General features: G+C 41.7%; 3 long non-coding RNA genes across 3 annotated transcripts; 1 reads left to right on the top strand and 2 right to left on the bottom strand.

The window, feature by feature from the left end:
- Nucleotides 1–1,851: 1,851 nt before the first annotated feature.
- Nucleotides 1,852–4,620, bottom strand: LOC131877063 (uncharacterized). The gene is made up of 2 exons (XR_009372848.1): nt 2,501–4,620; nt 1,852–2,437 (listed from the first exon to the last, which is right to left on the bottom strand). It is a non-coding gene; the product is annotated as an uncharacterized LOC131877063 (long non-coding RNA).
- A 742-nt stretch (nt 4,621–5,362) lies between these two features.
- Nucleotides 5,363–10,807, bottom strand: LOC131877062 (uncharacterized). Its single transcript, XR_009372847.1, has 3 exons — nt 9,238–10,807; nt 5,708–5,971; nt 5,363–5,638 (listed from the first exon to the last, which is right to left on the bottom strand). It is a non-coding gene; the product is annotated as an uncharacterized LOC131877062 (long non-coding RNA).
- Nucleotides 5,981–7,384, top strand: LOC131877061 (uncharacterized). The gene is made up of 3 exons (XR_009372846.1): nt 5,981–6,133; nt 6,334–6,770; nt 6,881–7,384. It is a non-coding gene; the product is annotated as an uncharacterized LOC131877061 (long non-coding RNA).
- Nucleotides 10,808–13,799: the final 2,992 nt, after the last annotated feature.

The raw sequence follows: 13,799 nt of genomic DNA, 5'->3' as shown, positions 1-13,799 counted from the left end.
TAATGCAATCTTTGTAATTTCACTACTTTGGCCCTCAAAAATAGATTTTCTTTTAGTTTTCCTTCAAGGTTGAAATACATATTTTTGGCAATAAATTTTTCCACGATTGTTTATTTCATTGTTAATTTTTTCCTGTGTAAAAATAACGTCTTTTTGCATCTTCCAGTATTTCCATTTGTATTTTTTAAACTTTTTCTTGCATTTTTAATTGCATTTCTAGAGTAGCCTTAATAGGCATAAGGCCTTTATTTTGATGGAACATCAATTTGTATGAAAACAAACTTTTTAAGGACAGTATGAACTCCTTTCGGTGCTTCCGCCAAAAGCTAGCCTCATTTAGCCACAAAACGGGATTGAAATTCAGGGGACGCTGATATTCGACATTCCAAGAAACTTCAGATCATAGCTGTGCGCTCAGATGTGGAATGAACGATGCATATACCAGTTATAAGAAATGTTGAAGACGGATCGCGTGAGTCTAAAATAAATTGAGTAAGCAAGGACATCTGAATCAGACTCTTGTCGATGGTCAAGAGCAGAATGGCTTTGATTTTTGTTTGTTAGCTCTGTCACTTAACACTTTTTTATGGCCACCATTCCATCTTAACTTAACAATTAGCAGGTACGTTTGGAGTAGAAGCAATATATGAGGGTATCCCATTTTATTTGGCCAAAGCCCGTGATATGCTGCAGAGTTAATAAGGATCTCATGTTTTAGAGCCGTATCCACGATCCAGGATGAAGCCTGTGGCTAAACTTCTCTAATATAAATAGTTCAAACCAAGACGAACGGAAGAAATCAAATCGGAAAAATGTCCGAGAATTATGGGCATTCTCTAACAATCAAAAGACATGTGGGTTGACTCGTTGGATGGATGGATGGATGGGCTGGGCTTGAATGCGGATGTTTCTTCCAAGGGTGGGGTTCCCCAATGAAGAAGAGACTTCTGCCATTGTGGATCTCTTCATCTCTTAACAGAACCCAGGACTAGTAGCGTATGGTTTATAGCAGGCTATTCCCTTTAGACGTGGTGTTGTAAAGAAGGGCGAATTGATTACTATTTTGTTTCAAGATTCGTCTGGGTTCGACCTTTGCTTGATTGCTGCCGTGTGTGGGTTGCATGATATCCAAATTGGATCTTGTGGATTACTTTGTACACTTCCACTTCACTTCTGTGATCAATGATTAACTAAGGCTAAAGCCTATTAACCAAGTCCTCTGTGTGAATCTACCTGCACCTCAAGGGCCGCATGGAAATTGAAGGATTTGAAAATTTGCCATGACCATCCATTTTACAGTAGTCCAACGCATCCTTGTCCAGGTTGGCCATTGTTGGGCTGTTCTTTTGATATGTCTTAATTATGTGCGGGACAGAAGTGCCATTTGAGATGAAAAGTTGAAAACACAGTCTGGGTGTAACTCCTGAACCACGGCTTTTGTGCCTAGAATTAAATCCATTTCCAGTGGGAGAAGTGGAGCCAAGATCCAACTTCCAACTTCCAGATCATCTTTCTTGCCAAGGAGTGGATACGATATCGAATCTTTTTCTTCTGGCTCGAGGTCTTTTCCAGCAAAAGACCATCATCAACCAGAGGTGCATCTCGAAGCCCTGGCGTAAACGATATATCAAGCAATTTCTCTCCCAAGATGATGAACATTTTTCTCCTTCATATCACCATCATAATTGTCGCTCACGCTTCGCATCAAGACAGTGATCCTAGCAATTTCCTGCACATTTAGGTAGGCTCTCCGACCACCAAGTGTCGTTTTACTGAATTGTGGAATGGCTTGTTTCAAACCAAGATTACTAGGAATGTTTCCAAAGGAACTTGCATAATATTTTGGACTGAGCACTTTCGAGCCTTTTCTTTTTTTTAAAGTGATCTAGAGTCATGCTGAAGATTGGGAGCGAAGAGCAGCCATATTGATCGGCAGATTTTACGAGTTCAGGGTGAATCATCAGTTTTTGTGTTTTTGATGCGGTATCTCGAAAATTTGGTTTGATGGGGTTCTCCTCACTCAAATCACGAGGACAATAGAGCTTAGATAAAGTAGACGTGTTCCTCTGGGCACCAATACGGTCCCATCAATGGTTTCTACCGTCAAGATTCGAGCAAGATTTAGACACATCCACTCCAGAGGTCTATGAAAAATGATGCCGATCTGAGGTGTCCAAGATCATCATTCCCCATACTGTGAGGAGCACTTGGGCGTGGAATCAAGACTCAGGAGGCTGGACAGAGACAGAACGGCATCGGCCTAGCCCAAATTAATCCTCCCGAAATCCTCATTGATGGCCAGATTGGATCGTATCCCTGAAAAAAGGTAGACATTTTAGTGGGTGAAGGATGAGTCTGTTTAAGGGGTGAGGCTTCTTTACCCGGTTATCCATCTTAGATTGATAAGGGAGGGGCAGTCCGCTGCCCAAAAAGTCGTCTGAAAGAGATTAATTGCCACATTTTTGTTGCTAGTAGATCAGAGATTCTCCTCAATTTCCACCTCAAGGCCATTGACATCCCCGTCTTTTTCTGAGGATTTGAACGCACCGAACATTGGTGAGGGCTTATGACAGTAAAACATGGTTGGTGGCTCGGCATTTTGGAGACAAATCAAGGCGAGATTTCCGACGTTTTCTCCCTGACAGAGCGGTGATTATGTATCATTCAGGCCCCTTCCTGCCCTATCGAACTGACTCAGACAGGCGGACGAGTCTTCACTTCTCATGACCTTTATCCACCTGCTCGTTCAGGAAATTGATTGACATCCCCGAAATTCAAATTTCGATTTCCCGCTCCAGGACAAGCAAGTCGAACGTCTTGAAAATGGTGGTTAATATTGACGAGGACACATTTCGAATCGGAAAGACGAAGGTTCTTTGAGATTGCAAAGGCCTCCTTGCAAGAAGGTTATATTTTGATGCTGTGGATGGTTAATCAATTCATGCGCTCTCTATTCACCGGTTATGTAGACAAAATCAGCAAGAAGAAAACACAACTTAAAAGAGTTGATAGCTTTTTAAGGATGAGCCTCATCAGTTCGACATTCGTTTCGGAGTAATTGGACCACTACCCTCAATTAGGAGACTAATTTCATGTCTTGTTCTTCATAAACGGGAACTGCCAATTAAGGCAAAGCTGGACTACTTCTTTTCCTTGCAAACATGTTGGTGTTGTATGTACTTTAGTCCTTTAAAATAGGCTTCTCAGTCAAACCTCAGAAGTCTTGAGCCTCAAAGCCGCGTTCTGAACTTTGAGGAAGAAAATAGCGCTTTCTATTTAATCTCGTTTGCAGGCAGTCCAATTTGTTTGCGAAGATGGGCGGGCCGGGGATCGTAAAGCTGACCAGAAACATATATTCCGATACTTCTGGTCGTCAAACCAATTAAGATGAGTATCGGGCCTCATTACGCAGACAAATCTATGGGTTCTCATATTAACAGAACGGAGGAGATAAGGGGCCTTGGGAAAGGTTCAGAAGTGATTAACGGACCTTTTGGTGACCCTAATTGAGCCGAAAGAGCCCACCCAGGTCATTAGTAAGACATGTTCGCAGAGGACGATACAACATGGACAAGAGTAAGTGGCTTGGCTTCCTCCCCATGATTTGACAAATGAGCTCAGGCAGATCTGCGGATTTTATTGGTCCCTTTAATCTAGTGGTATTCCTCGCAAGACAATGGTTTTGAAATTAAGGTTAGGTAAAACTACTTACTTACATGCATAGATTTAATCCAAACCAAAGTTTGAATGTGCAAGCTTGTGCCTCATTATTTTCATGATTACGGAACCCAAGAATTTAGCAGGTTTGGATGCCCTTTGGTGTCTCTTTCTGGTTTTTCGGGAAGAGCGTACTATTTTTAGGCATATTTGGCAATTTTTTGCGTGTTACTGGGCTTTGGTAGAACCTGAGTTTGATAAATGGAAATGGGTTTTAAACAAATGAGGCTCAAGAGGTGTTCCTGTTTAATTGTAGTCTTGTCACTCTTTCATTAAAGCACATGCTGGCTTCTCAAGACAAAATAAATTAGATAAAACAACGCTCAATCTTCCTTGCAGCAAGTGTTCATCAACTCAAATGAGCCCAAATAGCTACCTTCTCACCACGTGATATTGAATAATGTAATCTCATTAGGTAGGCAAGATAGAATCAAGTTATGACACCGAGACTGTGGAGGTCAAATGAACCATAAATTGAGCCGAAAGACTCCTCAATTTAATGATTAATACTAAGCATCAATGTCACCACCAATTCTCAGCCTCCATGTCAGGACAATATTGGATGATGATCCAGAGAGGGGCATGACTAACATGAAGCATTGATAATAGCTCTGTGGGTGTTGAGCTTATTTGCATCATGGCAAACTTGGCATCGCCCAACCCAAGACTCTCAGAGACCAATTAAGGGCAAATTTGACAATTGAAATGAATGAGCTTGCCACCATAGATGAATTGGCCCTGGGACTGGAATTGCCCCCATAACTTATAGTTGGTCAAGGCTGGCTTTGCTCTCTGTGGTCTACCCACCGATTCAACCGTCCCTAGGAGCGAGATATACGTACGAATGCAGAGAACATTTCTTATAATGGCACCACTCAATGTAAGCACTTTCATAAACGCTGTTTTATGGGCACACATTGAATAATACTCACCCTTCGTTGTTTGGCAATTCAGGGTGGCCAGACAGCGCATAATTAGAAGTTTGCACGAGGACCAATTTGTTAAAGTCCGGCAAATTACAAGGGGTGCCTTGGTCCCCGGACAAGAAAGAGGAAACGGTCCTTAGCTTAAGGATTTTATTTAAAAAAGAGCTGTGAGGATTGGGCACAAGGTAGCCCGGAGCTCATCCTGGTTTAAAAAACGGGGTCTGCGCCCAGGTTTGCAAAAAAATAATGGGACCAAGTCCCGGACAAAGGTGTGTAGTTCTTAACGGTAATGGCCGCTCATACATAACTTGGTCTACGATCTGGTTACACGACGACGTATCTAGCAAATGGTTGATCCAAGGTTGAATGTTCCTTATATTGAACTGGTTCAACAGCCCGATGTCTTTTTAAGCTTGAATCATCTTTGCCATCCGTCCAATTTCAACATGAAAAGTGGGGACTTGCTGCAAAAGGAAGAAAAGGGTGATTTTCTAAATTGAATCTAATTTGATACGCCACTTTTATAGACTTCAAGTGCTTATTTCACGGGAATACGTCTGCCTACCACCTGGGCTGACTGCTTGCCTTGCGATGCAGTGTAATTTATTGGCTGCGGAGGATTTCAGCACATGCAATGGACCCACCAAACGGAATTGACTCAATGCCAAGATAAATACACAGGGGCCCGAAGTGAAATAAATAAATCTCGTTTCATAAACAATGATTCATCTCGGGTTCACACCCCATTGCGGCCTGTCGCAGTTCCTTGCTGGCCTTAGATTTATTGCGCATGTCCTCTGTCTCACATCGAAGTCAATTAAGATGAGAATTAATTGCTCGTGATCCGGTATCTTGAGCTCCACGGTAAATTATGGATGAGGCCACTCACTTTTTTTGTATTCATTGCCGATTCGTGGAAGACTCAAAATCAAGTGGACTGGGATCACAGAGAGTGCATGGAACTCGATGAACGGTGGTGCCTTTTCATGCTCAACCTGTTTATGAAATGAATGTGTTGAGAAGTGCCACTTTTCGCGTCACGCAAGAAGAAGCCTCATTTCTACTTATGCTTGATGTCAGGATCCTGCGGTGTGAAAATACTCGATGAATAAATTATATAAAGACGTCTTCTTCTTCTTCCTCCTCGTCTCTGGCCCTTTCCATGACGACCAAAAGATTGCGGAGGCAATTACAAAGTCAGCGTGAATTCTGGACCAGGCAAGACCGCTTTGTATTTATGGTGTTTAGCCAAGATTGACACCCTGCTTCAACAACAGAAGACGGCGCGGGAAAGAGAGGCTTTTCAAATTTGGCCGGCAAAACAAAGCCTAAAAAAGAAGATTCAAGACGGTAGAGTGGTCAATAACAGGAAGAGTAAGAATTAAAAATGAGTGCCTATGCAGATGTCAAGGATACCTGGTTCTGATAGTTTGGACGTTTTTTGATGGATCAGGAAATGCCAGGGAGAACATTCTCAAGTACCCCAAAACGTAATATTACTGGAAAGGTCAACCGCTCTGAACGGATCCGGAATTATTCGTGAGAGACAGTACAACTTGAATTAAATGTCCACGCATTTTTCTAAATTTATTTCATTGACTAATTACATTTGAGACACAATGAAACAAATTGTAAGTAACCACAATTGCCGGTACAATTAATAATACCCCGCCTTCCTCACAACCTCCAGGTCTTGTCAGGTAATTGCGACCTCTTGACATTTGGGAGTTGAGCTCACCCTCCAACGAACCGCCTACATTTGCGTCTCAAAGTGGAGGAAGTTGATTTTCTCTGGCGTAATGAGCCCCTCCAATTTTGGCCACCAATGTCAGAGAAGTTTCGAGGTAGTTTCTCCGGATATTGGTTTCAGATCTCGAGACTAATCCCTTGGCTTGGAAGCCAAAAAAGCTTCAGGTTACCCGATGATCCATTCATAAATCTCGGGATGGGACTCAGAATTGTGAGAAACAAAAGAGCATTGATTCTCCCAAGAAAATCATATGGACAATGGAAGGATCTACTCAATCCAATAATTAACCTGAAACCAAAAGTTCTGGCATCGATTTATCCAACAGCCTCGCTTTTCGAGTGATTTAATGACAACGACCAAGATGAAAAAACAGTCAGGTACAGGGTCTTTTAATTGCTCAATTTCCGTGGTGCCTCTAATCTCATTCCATCCCTACTCTTTGAAGGCGACTTGTATTGTTATTTTAGTCATTGTTCCATTATTCCAGTCAAAGGCTATATGGATATTGCAACGGCAACCTGACATGAACAAATATTTTTGATTCTAAGGGCCACGAATCGAGTTCGGCGGGGATTGATTACAGAGAGAGAAAAAGAAGCTGCACGAAGAAGCACGGTGTGAGAGAATCATGAATGAATGCAGTGGATGATGATGGCATTGAAAGTGGCACCAATGATATTTTTCAATCAACCTTAACCTGTAATCATTCCTGGAGATGATCTCCACACAATCCACTACACACAATGTTTGGATTCGAGATCAGAGGGATCCTTGAGGAAGATCGACAATTGGAGACAACCTGGATTATGTGCCTTTACTTACAAAGATACTCCTCAAAGAGAACTCTAGATAGGGGGGGGGCACCCCCAAATATTTTTTGGATACGACATGAATGCATCTCAACTCCACCTGACGGGTATCCCCGTAATGAGACCTTACATCTCATATTGCTAATGGTGTCAGCCAAGGAAAAGAAAAAAATAAATATCCATGGTTGAGAAGAGCTAGATTTTGTCACTGTTTGTGAAGTGCAACCAATCTCCCAGACACTTCTAACAGACAGCAAAAGACTTCTTTGATATTGTGCATTGTGGTCCATCAAAAGTTCTTGGTTATCTCATTAGTTGTACAATGATTATTCGACAAGTCTTTTTGCTTGACTCCTTTCAATTTCCAAAGTAAGGGGCAAAAACTTGATTGAATTACTACTTCCCAAGGATGATGGAACACTGACTAACTCGAAATGTTGTGCTCAAAATAGAGGTGGCGCCTTCAATGAACGGGAACTTTCCCACCTCTATGAATCTTATGGGTAGGTCACGATCATTGTTCAAGTTCCATCAAGTCGATTCTCATCTACCTACTGTAAAGGTCTTGAAGAGAATTAATATTCTGATTCTGATCATGAGAGCTTGACTGACGGGAAGAGAGCAACAAGGTTGGGTTTTTGCCCAGTATTTGGGCCTAGTTGTCCGAGAAATATTTGCATAAGAGAAGTCATTCTCTTTTGATGGATCGGTTTGAATGGGACGAACAAAGCAATAACAGGAGCCACTTCGTTTCACAATTACAAAGCAGCAAGCTTTGAGGAAAGTTTGACAGAACTGTTTTTGGAACGTATTTTCTCCCCGTGCGTACTAAATTTAGTTATGTTAGCTTTATTAATCACACAGACGGCATAAAAGTTCGAACATTAGGCCCATTTATGATTTCACTCCATTGCACTCGAAAATGGGTGTTAGAATTCCTTTCTTCCAAATCGACTTTCTTTATTATTGGTCAAGAATTAAGCCATTGTTAAACTATTTCCCCTAGCGAGAGACAGCAAAAACGTCGGATCCTATCGCCAAGGGGCGAAATAAAGTTGCATATTTGCAGTGTTTATCAATGGAATACTTGACCAGATAGTAATGGAGGTCATATAGATAAATCATTTCACAGTCCAACCTTGGTAGCTTGAATAGTCTTTTTTTCGATATGTCAGCCAAAACTCATTCCAAATGAATGGCTTGTTTTGCAGTAGAAGCCCACTTGTATGGAGATTTGCCCTTGTGATGGATGGCAGAAGCTTTTCATTGAAGATGTATTGATGATTTGTGCTTCGGAAACGCATCTTGAACACGAATTAGAAATTCACATTTTCAAAGCCACCAACCTTCTGTTCAGGAGCTAGTAGAGGTACAGAAAGGTAAATTTTTAAAACCTTGGAAGTGGATGATGCATTTCAGGGCAAAGAAGCGAGATGGGATGATGCAGTTGCAACAATTGAATTGGACAGTTGGGCACCAATAGCGTGACCTCTTTCAGTTAAACAGAATATAAACACACCACCAGACTATCTAGATTAAGTCTTAACCAACTAAATATTCCATTCCTTCTTTTATCAAATGTTGCTGTTTGTGTTTCACCTCAAATTCGAAGAGTAGGATATATATGACAAAAGTTTTTTTTTCTTTTCAATCAGCCTCATGTTTGTCATTGTCTCCTTGGGGGTGGGTTTCAAATATCTGGTGGGGAAGATTGTTCTTGTTAAATTGAGCATTCATCTTTCTATTGTCTGGTAAATGCACAAAATTACACCTCTTTTCTATCCCAAATGCAAGGGCACTCACTCCGTACTCTCTATAGTATTTCTTTCTTTATTCCTCCTTCGTCAAAATTGGGTGCTCATTACTCTCCGCGGTAAGTGTGGAAATGACACAATTCCCTCGGCACTTTCATTTCTAGGCCGTATAATTTGTTGATTGATTGGTCAATGCCTTCATTAGACGCCTTCAGAGCTTGTCCAAACAGTCAAGGGTAGGGGGGGAAAAATCACAATCCCAACCAATTGGACGAGCTCACCTTCATCAAGACGTGATGCAGTGCGAGCCTCTGAGCTGCAAAATGAAAATGTTCATCCGGATCGTGGTGCAGTCTGATTTTGATTTATTCTTTTCAATTTCTCCTCGAGATGATGACTGGATGGGTTAGGGGAGTGGTGGAGGCCTCATGAACTGTATTGGATTAGATTCATGGTAGGTGGAAAATAGGTGGAGTTGGGCTGGGATCAAACGGATTCACAAGACGCTCAGGCGGAGTTCAATGAGCTTTTTTGTGAGCGGATGAATCTTCAGGACTGCTTGTTTTTGCTCTTAATGACTTTCGTGACAGGCTCTAGTGCGATATTTGATGGAGCACTTTGTCTCCCTAGAATGCTCGAGAGCCAGGGACTTCAAAACCTGGACAGGAGTCTTGTATAACAACTAATAACTTATTGAGTATCTCTACAACAAAGCATATGTGTGTATGAACAAGTTGTTCTGAGTAGTTTGAAAGCGTCCAATGCAGGTTTTGGACGACAATGGACTCTCTCTCATTTCAGACCCGCTAGGAGTCTTGCGTTGCAAGGTGTCCGTAATCAAATACGTATCAAAGCCTCTGAGGAGAGAGGTACCGAGTACGACTCTAGTACCGAGAGATATGCCTTCGTCTCATGGAGAAAAAGAGAGAGGGGGAGATCCGAATGAAAAGCGTCTTATTGAGCACCGATCACCTTTGTACAGCACATTGTATACAGTATGTAGATACATCATACCATAGAGCCCGAGTGCTGCACTGCTCAAATACCAAGGCATCTCTCACCCAAGAGCTAATGAACAATATGATGAAATGTGAAAGTGAATTCAATGGAGAGAAAATGAAGTGTTTTCTCCTTGCTGTGGCACGCAACGCTTCGGCTCTGGCACTTCTTTGGAACGGTGGGTGGCAGCCCTGATTTGCATGCCGAAGCGACAACGGTAATGGCGCCCTATTTAAACGAGAGGCAGAGACAGACGACGTGTGTACAGGCCGCATAATTCAGTCTGACCATAACAAGAGGATCTCGTGATGCTTGGATTTTAATTGAAACTTCAAATTGACCACAACCAAGTTTCTCACCGTTGTCACCATCTCCCTGAAGATCAATTAGCGCTTGACAGAATAAAAGCCAAAACCACAGATTCACATTGAAATATGGCTGGAAAAAGGCATCCATTTAAAGGTGTGTACAGCGGACGAACAGAGGCGGGTGTCATGGCAGCAGGCAAAATCTTCAATTTTTCACGCTCTACGAATCACAATGGCATGAATAACGTGATCCTGCTAGTTAAGGAAATGGAGAGCGGAGACGCTTGGAGATGGCCATTATGATTATGATTGTTATTGTGTTCATAATGCTCACCATCTCGAGTGACACACCCAAATTGAAACTCTCGTCGCTGGGATTCTGTCAAGGGCTCTTGTAATCTTACATTTGGCCAATGCGACTCCATGTGAGTGGGAAGCATTTTGGCTTCAATGTCCATGAAGCAGACACGCCCAACCACCTTCGGGCTGAATGGTTGTTGATCAAACACAATTAAGGTAAGGAACTTGAAATTTGAGTCCATCAGATAGGTTTGTCACACAACCAAAGAAAGAAGACGAAGCTAGGGAGATGGGGTACAGAGACTCTCTTTGTGGTGAAAATGAAAAGAAACCTGAGCCGACTGAGAAGCACAACACAAGACACAGAATAGAAAATGAGTTTTCCCACTCACCACAAATTGGCAATCATTTGAGGAATTGAGGATTTCCTGTGCTCCCAATTCATCTCAAACCGAAGAAAAGTAATCCAGTTTTCTACCTATCTCGTCACCCTGCAAAATGAGACTTCATAACAGGAAAAAGAATACAATACTCCTTGAATTGATTGGACGGTATCCCTCGTTTTTGTGTCGCAGGAGTACATTATGTAATTGATCGCCAGTACTTGCTGTCAAGGTGTGATAATCAGGAAATAAGAAGCTAAAGATATTCTTGCATTTTAGAATTAACATTTCGGCGTAGTTTGACAAAAATCGTTGATGAATCGATCAATACGATTTCCGTCAGCCCATGGCTAATTTGAATACTCTTGAAATCAACTGCATGTTCAAAAAGACAAGAATCAACTTCTTTAGAGGACATGACGCTATGCAATTTAAGCGATTTCCACCATGCTTATGATACATCACTCATCAATACAGATATGAAAAAAACGTGAGGATTTTTTTTAGCTTGAATACCTTTCTTGATGAGGGTGAATACGGTAGTTGTACTTTTGCTTAATGCAAGCCTTCTTTAAGCCCGAAGTCATTAACCATAAAACTTGTGCATGTGTTTATGACATACTTCTCATCATAGTAATGGTCATCCGGTTTGAATGAGCATAATTTGAAGCCAGTTCTTTTTCTGAACTTCACGAGTACTCGGTGTATGTGTAATACCAGAGCAAATCAGCTCTTCAAACCCATTTGAGCTCTTTAGAATTTATTCGCAAATGCTCCAGTGCGTCTCCATAATCTTAAGACCCCCTTAACGACAACCCCAGGGCTACAAGGCATTTGACCAAAAATTGACCCATTACTTAGTTTACAACTTGATAATCACTGGTTACAAGTCTCCAACGGCACGCTCCAATAAGTTGACTAGTACACATTTGCTTGCGGATAAAGTTGTGAAGAATGGTTCATGAACAATTGCAGAAGTCCAAGAGTTATTTTTCCCTCGACATCAAGATCAAAGGTCTGGACAAGGAGGAAGCGAGACACATATTTATAGGGGATGATTTGATTTGTACCTCTGTGCGGATAGAGTTGTCATTGAGATATCGTCCATTGTGATGCTGCTCGAAACTTGACCAGCCCACGCACCACTTACCATTGAACCCTTTTTCTTTCATGTAACTTCTTGTCCAACATAAGATTCTGGAGATTTCAACGCTTTTGGGCGTTTCTTAAATCGATCGCTATGTACCTGTACGTACGTAGATTCGACTTCGGTATTTTAATGGGCTATTATGCTAACTCTTTGCGACTGGGAGTTTCTACGATCTGTGTCCCCAAGACCCTCCTGCTCATCTAAGGAGCTGTCATATGTCACTAGATGACGAGGATCAAGCTTGGTAAGATGAGATCGGAATCAAACCTGGATGGTTTGAGGAGAACAGGGCGTTCGATAAGGGTTCATGCTGTCGCCCGTCTCCCCGCGTGACATACGGACATGAGCGAAAAAAGGCGGAGATTGGGGAAAATTCCAAGCCAACCTTTGACATTGATGTCAATCTGAAGATTGTTGGACAACTTGCAGGTACGGTAAGTATGTAAATTGATCAAACCTGCGATTACGCACGGAAATCTGAGTCGTTTGATCTCTTTATCGTCTGGGATGGAGGAAATTCGGCCTGTCAAAATGGGTTCTCCCTTTAGCTTCTTTTTTTGTTTCGTGTTGTATATCAAGGCAATACCATCTCAAACTGTGACAAAAGAGGCTTTGAGTCGACGTATTCATAATTAGACTTAAACGATATACCTACTATTTTTCGAAATATCATTGAGAACGAAGGTATCATTTTTGAAAATGAACAAAAACTCCTTATCGATTGGAACTAATCTTTGACGAAGAAGATTAGCAGGAAGGATGCTGCAAAGCAACGCGGTCCGTGAACCTAGGGATCTTTGATTGAACATAAAGTATATTAAAGTCAGGTCCTCCTAGAAGATAAGCGATCAGATGAACTGATTCTTAGCTGAGCGATATGTTGGCCACTTTTGTGTACCCACATTACACGACTGGTTCTTCATTAGCTACAACAAAATGTTTTGAAATATGTTCTAGGTGTCAAGCTCACAATCCACCTGGGTGACCTCCTCGAATCTCGGAACCAGTTGTTAAAGACCCTTTGGCAGTGAGCTTGGAAAACTGAACTGATGTAAACCACCCAAAACCATTGTGAGGTTGTACAACCTTGACTTTTGAGGATCCAAAACGATATGTCCTACCAGATAATCCCCTCTCAAATGAAGAATCGAATTAAACATGATCTGACCGGAATAAGTAACATGAGCCTTTCAAGTCGTTCAAAATGAATTCCATTCGTAGGACTCGAGTCTTCCTGGTTATCTGATTCACTCACATGACATACAGTTGCAGTTTGAAGCCATTAAGACCAAAGTCGAAGCCAATCGAGTTTCCTCCAGGCCTAGTGCCTGACTTTGTGCAATGCAACAAACTTGTCACTACTGAGCCAAAATAAGATGTTTCGCAAATACATGATTATTAGTCGATATTTGCCAATTGAGCACATGCATATCAAATGTGTTATTTGTTAAGTTTCAGATCCATTCTACGCGAAGGCAATCTTGAGTTGGCAAGTGCCAGGATGACCATAGCCATCAACACTGATGATGTATATTGCACATACTTGAGTAGCGAGCGACCACATGAAGTTACATTTGCTGGTTTAAAATGCAGGTTTAATGCCCTTCTTATTAATGCTGTTCAATGTTCATGGTTGCGCCTCTGAACGATTAACAAATCACGCTAAGCACTAAAGGGTCACTCACAATGGTTGCAACACATTA

This window comes from Tigriopus californicus, chromosome 2 (assembly GCF_007210705.1).
Source record: "Tigriopus californicus strain San Diego chromosome 2, Tcal_SD_v2.1, whole genome shotgun sequence".
In the NCBI taxonomy this organism is placed as follows: Eukaryota; Metazoa; Arthropoda; class Copepoda; order Harpacticoida; family Harpacticidae; genus Tigriopus; species Tigriopus californicus.
Note: the sequence above shows the minus strand (reverse complement) of the source record. Positions and strands in the feature narration are given on the sequence as shown.